We start from the raw sequence: 8413 nt of genomic DNA on the forward strand, positions 1-8413 counted from the left end.
ATATAATCTATATATGCTATATAAAATAGACTATATCAATAAAATAAAGACAAATCTATAATATATATAATATGATATAATATTATAATATTTCAACTCAGGACCATGTTTGTTTTTCTCGGTATTTTGGAATTCAATTAAAAACATAGGTAAAACATAAAATTGTTCGTCTCTTTGTGACAATTTTGATAAACTTCCACCTCTCTCTCATACATGTCTATGTGTATGTGTATGTCTATGTGCCCCTCGGGGGGTTGGTGGTGTAGGTATTAAATTGATGATAAAATCAGATGAACAAGAAATAAAGTTTGTATCCCCTGAGTTGAGGGACTTATGGGCTTGGCACCCTGTCGCACCCAACCAACTATGGTGCGTCTGAGTCTACTTGCCCAAGGCAAAAAACCTTGCAGTTAGCAAATAAAAAATTTGTAATAATATATAAATTCTTAAGTCGCGAAGTACAAGAGAGAAAAAAAGGATAAATATATAAAAAATATTACAAAAACAACTTTGCAAACCCTGCACTATGACAGTGCACTTATCAGTCGATTTTTAGAACAAATCGCCGATTAGTGCACTAATTGGTCGATTAATTTCGACTAGTCCAATTAGTTGGACAATTAGTGCATTGAAAAAAATTCATGCATACATGACCATTGGAATCGGGCCAGATCGGGATCGGCCAGTGACCTATCCCAAGTTAGTTGGCCGATTTTTTAAAAATTGGACAATCTTTTGAACACTGATGCAAAAATATTACCTCATGAAAAATTACTTACACATGCTTTTTCCCTTTCCAATGGGAAAGGTTTCTATACTTGTTGCATAAAAGATGTATATTTTCTCCGTCATCCAGCCATCCAATTTAGATCAAGTGAGCCATTAACCATGTGATCTAAATCTGACACTTTGGAGTATTTTATTTTTAGTTTTTTTCTACATATTGTATGAATATGAAATTTGGTAGGGGTGGACCCGAACCTAGACCCGATTAGATTTGGGTCTAGGTTTTGGACCTGGATCCGACCCGAACCATTGGGACCAAAAATTGGACCCATACCCATTGTTCATAACAACGCTCGAGGGTGGCGAGGTGGGGCATGACTCTTTGACCGTGACGACAAGCATCTTCGAACGGGAATGGAGTCGATCAGAGGTAGAGATTGGAGCTCCGTCAAATTATGATCCGAGAGGGAGATAGGCCATAGACCGGTCTATCTCCCGAAACATAGGTGGTTACTGACTTATGGGACGATGAGGCCAAAAATTCGCAAACAAGAAGAAATTTTGGAAATTCTAAAGCAAAGAAGAGGAGAGATTTTGAAATAGCAAACTAGGGCTAAACTATACTAAATGTGCCAAATACAATCCAAAGAAAAGGAAAAATTGATGAACTTGCTTGAAACCGAGCCCACATGCCCGGCACCGGGAGTTGGTGGTTTGGCTCAGATTTAAGATTGTGCGCCGACCTCTTTCGCTTGTAGACACTCCACTTTAAATCAGGCAAATTCGATAGTTTTTTGAACCCTTTGGACCACATTATCCTAGTAGACCTAATTTAATTACCCCAAAACTACCCAAATCCTATCCCAATTTGAAGTAGAGCCCAAGAGCTTTCCAACGGTCCAAGAATCTTCTGAATCGGACTTACAAATAATACGATATAACAAATAACAATTTAGTCCCTATGAGACCCAAATGTCAAGCTGCGGGCTGTACTGTAATGGGCCCGAACGCAGGCTGATGACACAGTAAATGCGTTTTCTTTAATTAAATAAGCCTTAAACTTCAAGATAAATCCAAAAAATTCCAAAAAAACTCCAAAAAAAATAGAAAAAAAAGTACCAATTGAATCTTATAAATACCCCCTTTCCCTAACCCAAAAGGAGAGAAAAAAAAAAAGGCCAAAGAAACTTAGAAATTCCCGAAATTAGGAAAATTACTCAAAAATACCAAAATAGAAAAAACCTTTAAAAATTCCTAAAAATTTAGGAAAAATCCCAAAAAGTTAGAAAAAATATCAGAATTCATATTCAACCTTTGGAGATCACAAAGCCCTTAGAAAACTAAAGAAATTCTCTTCCGGACCCAAGAGAAACAAAGAGAAACAGATAGAGATTGAAACCTTAGAGCTTCAGAAAAACATAAACTCTAACCTCCTGAGACCCTAACCCCCAAGCTTAAGAAAACCTAGACCTAGGGCATAACAACCCTATATCTAACCCTTCTACACTAGATATCTACTGGTCAACATCCGAATAAGAGAGGCAAAGATGACCGGTTCTGATATGGGCGAGCCCTCAAAGGCTCAGGAAGCTCGGGGCATCCGGCCTGGTTTGGTATTATTTTTTCCTCTCTATTTTTTATTCTTTTATTGTTTATTTTTGTTTTTATTTATTTTGATATGTTAACTTTGTCTTAAAATCGTATTTTAATGCTTTAGATCATGCTGGCTCTGCCACAGATCTGAGAGTAGATCTGCTCATTTTTTGACAGATCTGGCCTCATATTTGAATTCAATCAGTCCCACTTTCTCTACCACTTTATTTACATCTATTTTATTATTTTAAGGTGTTAAAATTTGAGAGATTTTCATCGGACGATCTGTCAGATTTTCATCATAAACAGTTTAGCGCCCACCGTGGGGTTATTTTGAGCTTGATCCAAGCATCAAAATACAATGTTTTTCGCTGTTTTCAGTCACAAAAGATCTTAAAAAGTCGTTTATGACCAAAATCCACTCCGAAACCTTGCTTTTTCTTGGCAACACTACCAGTGTCTCCCAAATTCAAAGGTCTCAGAAACCTCTGAAACTTTGTGGATATGTTCTAAGGTATCTTTTGTGACTGCACAAAAAAACTTCATATCAAAATAAATTTTTTAAAAATACAAAAAAAATATGTTTCAATTCATTATAGGCTTTTTGTTTTTACTCTATTTTAATTTATTTCATCATAAATATTTTTATTTCCTACTTCTTCCAAGGTTAAAGTAGTCTTATTTCATTAAGATTAACAAGATAAAAATATAAAATCATAATAATTTTTTTGGGCGACACCAGCCGTGTCGCCCACCTTGCAAGGGCGACACCAATAGTGCTGCCTAGGCGACACCACCCGTGTCGCCCAACTGCAAGTATCCCAAGAAAATTCTGGGACCGAACAAGACCATTTCGGGGACTTTTGGCTCCCCCTTGACCAATTTTTTACTTTAAATAAAAATATAAAAAATATAAAAAAATATTTTGCTTCAAATAGATTTAATCTGTTTCTACCCTTTTTTATTTTATTTTAGTTTGTTAATTTTGACTGAAATCATATTTTCCCTACTTTCACCAAGGTTAGTTTAACTGTGTTTCATCAAAATTAAAAATATATATATATAAAAAATAAATACATTAGGGTTACTTACCCCTGCAAACCTATACCCACTCTTGGTCCGAGCCAAGACTCGTGCACTATCTAGCCTAGATCTTAGTCTAGGTTTTAGCATAGGTCTAAGCATAGAGTTGCTTCTAGAGCTAGACTAAGCTTACCCTAGTTCAGAGTCTAAACCAAAATCCATTGAGTCTAGCAAGTCTAGGTTCTAGTCTAGTCTTAGCTTAGGTCTTAGTTAGGGCTTTTGCCCTTAGAGTCTAGTTCTACCCCTAAGGTGTCGAGTCTAGATCTCACCGAGTCTAGGAATCATGACCCAAGATCATAGCAGAGCAAGGTCCTACCCTATGGCCTAAGCTCAATCTAAATCCAGATAACATAGTCAGCCCGAGAGGCACCGTCACAATGCTCCCTCACAAATCATCCATAGCACTCATGTCAGTGAGCCAACTCTCGACCCACATAGAACCAAACCTAGTCGTCTAATGAAGGCCACCCTTTAGAAGTCACAAGCCAACATGTTAATAAGGTTTGTAATACCATGAATAGTCAAGGGGTCAGGCTGGGGGCAATCCTCCAAGACATAGGGGTTAACCTCAAATCCAGTCGGCACAACAATAATAAAGCCCCGACCCGAATCTCTGAGTCAGTCGATCTTAGCCATGTGAACCCCGATGGTCAATTAGCAGCCCAACATTCCAGTCTTGACAATCAGCCAGTTAGTGGGCGAGTGGGTTCACATACAACTAGGGAAAGTCTACCCAATCAACCCATCACCAGTGAAGATCATGGTTTTGACCTAACTCGATATAAAGACAATCCTAAAGTGCATGCCTACTTTCAAGACCTGCTTAATAGATGATACACCATCCTGCGCACTCAATCCATGAAAATCGGGTTAGAAGCTCAAGCCTTAAGGCAAGCCCAACATTTTGGCTCAAACCATGATAATCCTAAGGTTGTTAGCCCTGCAATCCAATCCACTATGGGCCAGAGGTCTAGTTCTAATCATCACTCGAGCCCAAGACTACTTAGAGGGCAGACTCCATCTGGCAATAGCTATGGCATTCCTTCACTCTTTCAGTCCAATGTTGAGGCAAGAGAATACCCTAACCCTATGGAATGATCATACAACCATTGTCAGAGTCAGGTAGACCTAGCCACCCGAGGTCAGAGGTCTAATCGTCATAGCAACTTGAGTCGTCCATCCTAGTTAAGTGGTGATCCTATCCCATAGACCTCCTTGTGTGGCCAAGTTGTGCAACCTCCGAGTAATGGATATGCTCTGACCCAACTCAGCTCGGGTGAGTCTACAAGCCGACAATCGGCACTTCAAGTTCAACCTCAGGCTCAGCCCTTGGGGCAACCCACTACATGGGCCCAACAACAAGTTTATACGAGCCACATACCACAAAGTCAGGTTCAACAGACCATACAACCGAGCATGTTCACAGCTATAACGACGACTCAATGTGCTCATATGAAACACCTTCAAGACTCTTTAGAGAAAATAGGAATATGGGATTTCTCAACTCTTAAAGCTTATGTACAAGAAATTTTAAGACACCTAAAAGATCTACCAGTGGGATTTGTGATGCCACAATTCAGAAACAAATTTCTAAGGAAAGAGGATCCTGAGGCACACATCAATGCCTACTTATTGATGGTCCACACATTACGAGACCGACCCAACCAACTTAAGGTCATGTTCTCACATAGCTTATAAGAAGAACCCTTGATGTGGCACCGAAGATTCATGAAGGATGACCCTCAAGCAACTCCTGACGAAATGTTCAAGCAATTTTCCTCCCGCTATAGCAGATGAAGACCAAGACCCATCACCTTTGGTGAGTTAACTTCCACCAAACAGAAGTCAGGTGAGTCTCCTTCCCTGTTTACAACCAGATTTAGAGAGGCCGCTATGCGGGTTATCGAAACTCCACTCCCTGAAGCCACAAAGGTAAGCCTGGTATTAGAAAGTATGACTCCAGAATATGTCACGTTCTTCAGTATGGGGGCAGTGCCTTACTCATTTAATGCTATTCTTGAAAGAGTATCAGGGTATGAGCGAGCCAAGGAAGATAACGCCGCAGCCAAAAAACCCTCTCAAGAAGGAGAAGTGAACATTATCAAGAGAAGCAATCATTCTGCAAACCATTCACAGGGAAAGACTAAAATTCATTCTACCACATGGAGAATACAAATTTCTACACCAAGGCAATTCACTCCCATTAATGAGCTTATGACTGATGTCATGAAGAAGTTGCTTGAGGCAAGGCTCATAGAATTACTGACGGAAGCCAATAGTCCTCTTTTCTATGGAGGCGATTCATCTCAATGATGCGATTGACATCAAAACTATGTCCATAATACTAAGGAATGTCGAGCTTTTAGACATAGAGTTCAGGACCTCATTGATAATGGCACGATAAGAGTTAGAAAGAAAGAGGCCGATGACATAGAAAAACCAGAAACTCTAGATGTTTCGACAAACAAATCTGATGTCAACCTGATTAACTTAGGAGAATCACAAGTTGTGCAAGACCATCCCCAACGGACTTGGAGTACAAGAAGAAATTAACTGGAAAGTCCAGTAGATGAAGAATAAAACGAGTATAACCTAACCATGAGTTAATGACTAAAGATTAAAGCAGCGAGGATGATCTTACCTCCAAACCCATAACCGAAGAAAGGGAAAAAGAAAGGGGTATCACATATGGAATTCCACTCCAATATACATTCCCAAAAGTGGCACAAGAAATTCTCATCATCGAGAGCCATACTAAGGCATATGAATCCTTCAACACATACTTCCAAGTTAACACAATAAAGGTTCACACGTGTGTGGCAACAAATCAAACTCGTAAGAGTAATATGAACTCGAGCATAAGCTCAACCAAGGGTTTGAAGCTATGGATTTTCAAGCTCATGATGACCAGAATTATCTTAATTTTGGGACAATAACTTGTAAGGGGGCAAATGAGTAAGTGCTAAAAGGAAGCCCTTCACCCCACAACCTTGACAACCCACCTAAGAGGGATCAATATAATGAGGACGACGTGTTAGAAATTGATGTGATCCAGATCAACGAGAAGGGATCATCTTCCAAACAAGGGGTCAACACCCCAAAGTCTCCCATTACGCTTCCAAACAAGGGGCCAACACCTCAAATATCAAAAGAAGTCGAACCTTTGGAAATTCTAAGAGGCCCACCTGGGCCACCTTCACCAGACTTTTTCGCCAACCCACTTATATGGGATGAGGAGCCAAGCTTAGAAGATTTAACCAAGTCACCTCTCCAGGTGAACCTAGTTATAGATGATGGAGAAGCAAAGAGCTTGAATTTGATTATTTCCAAAGATTTGGCATCGTCACTAGAGTTGATAGAGCTCGAACCTTTGAAAATTCTAAGGGGCCCACTTGGACCACCTTCACAAGATTTCTTGAATGATCAACCAATCTAGGATCAAGAATTGGATATTGAAAATCCGACCATGTTACCTCCTCAAGAGGCAGGCTCTCTAAAAGTCATTAACAACATGAGCACAATTCCGATAATTAGAGCACCATTATATCAAGAGAATTCATCATGTGAAGAACAAGTTCCCAACGGAACAGAAAGCCCTGCAAGGTAAACCCCACCAAAATATTCAATAAGGACAAACTCCTCTCACGAAGAGATTACAACAGGGGCAACTAATGAGATTGAATCCTTCTTTGTTGACTCTCAACATGCAGTAAGACCATCTGATACCAACTGAATCACTCTTCTGGTGCGAGAGTCTCACCTAAGCTCGACCACTGAGCAGGAGCCTACTACAAAGTTAACCTCCAAAAAGCAATTCGAAATTTGCAATAAACAATATTATCAAAAAAGAGTTGGGTGATCACTCACCCCTTTCAAACAACCAAGTAAGGCATTCATGCATCATAATTCAAAAGGAATTAACGCTTAATATGTAACATAAAATACTCCGTTAACGGATATCTGTCCATACAGAAGACTGAGGGATTAGAAAACTGAGAGTAATTTGTAGTCCTAAAATCAAGGTTTAAGTGAAGTAGTTTAAAGGAAAAGTTCAACGGAGACTCAGCAACCATTGTCAAAGAGATTTTGGATGCCAACCTGGTTTAAGGGAAATCAGAGGAAGACCGATATTTGAACCCTCCCTGCCATTGGAGGAGAGAAAGATGACCGACTTCTTACATGATCTTAAGGTGAGTTGCTAAAAAAAAAAAAGCGGGGGGGGGGGGGGGGGGTACCTTTTGACTCTTCTTCTTCCTCCCCCTCTTCCTTTGTCATTGTTTTCTTCTTCAAAAAAAAAAAATTTCCGCTGGGCTGAAAATCCGAAAGGAACTCCAAGCGTTGGAAAAAAGGCTACTGGGCTGAACACTCGAAAGGGACCATGGAGCGATGAAAAAAAAAAAAAAAATTCCGCTGGGCTGAAAATCCGAAAGGAACCCCAAGCATTGAAAAAAAAGGCTACCGGGTTGAACACCGAAAAGGGACCCCGGGGCGATGAAAAAGAAAAAGTTCTCTCCTTCCTTCTACTCTCCAAAGTCTTTTCTCTCTAAACATCTTTTCTTCCACCCCTTGAGTCAAAGTGGTGTTAAAAGAAAATCAATAAACATTAGCCTGATGGAGCATTGTTAAGAACCTCGATCGTCTGAAACTTCGAAAGGTGAGTGGTGGTGGAACGAAATCAGAAATGCAAAGAGATTCTGAAAACCCGAGGGCGGTATCCTGTATGTTCAAGACTCTATTTCGCTTGAAACTCTAGAGAACTCTCCTTGAATTGCAATACAAGAGCTAAGGTTGGAAGATAAATAAATACTTGATGATTCCTCGTCTCGAAGATTCAAGCAAGGATCCGATACGCTCACATAGGGACCACCAAAGGGGCCACAGGTGGCAAAACTGTAAGGCCCGTCCCTTTTAAAATCGCTTTTTCAATCTGATTGTTAAAACCCTCCATTTCCAAAACCTTTTTAGAAAGGACTTCCTCCATCACTACAAGAGGTTAAACTGTTAGTTGATC

This window comes from Amborella trichopoda, chromosome 10 (genome assembly GCF_054954075.1).
Source record: "Amborella trichopoda isolate Santa Cruz 75 chromosome 10, AtrichopodaSantaCruz75HAP2 v2.0, whole genome shotgun sequence".
NCBI lineage: Eukaryota > Viridiplantae > Streptophyta > Magnoliopsida > Amborellales > Amborellaceae > Amborella > Amborella trichopoda.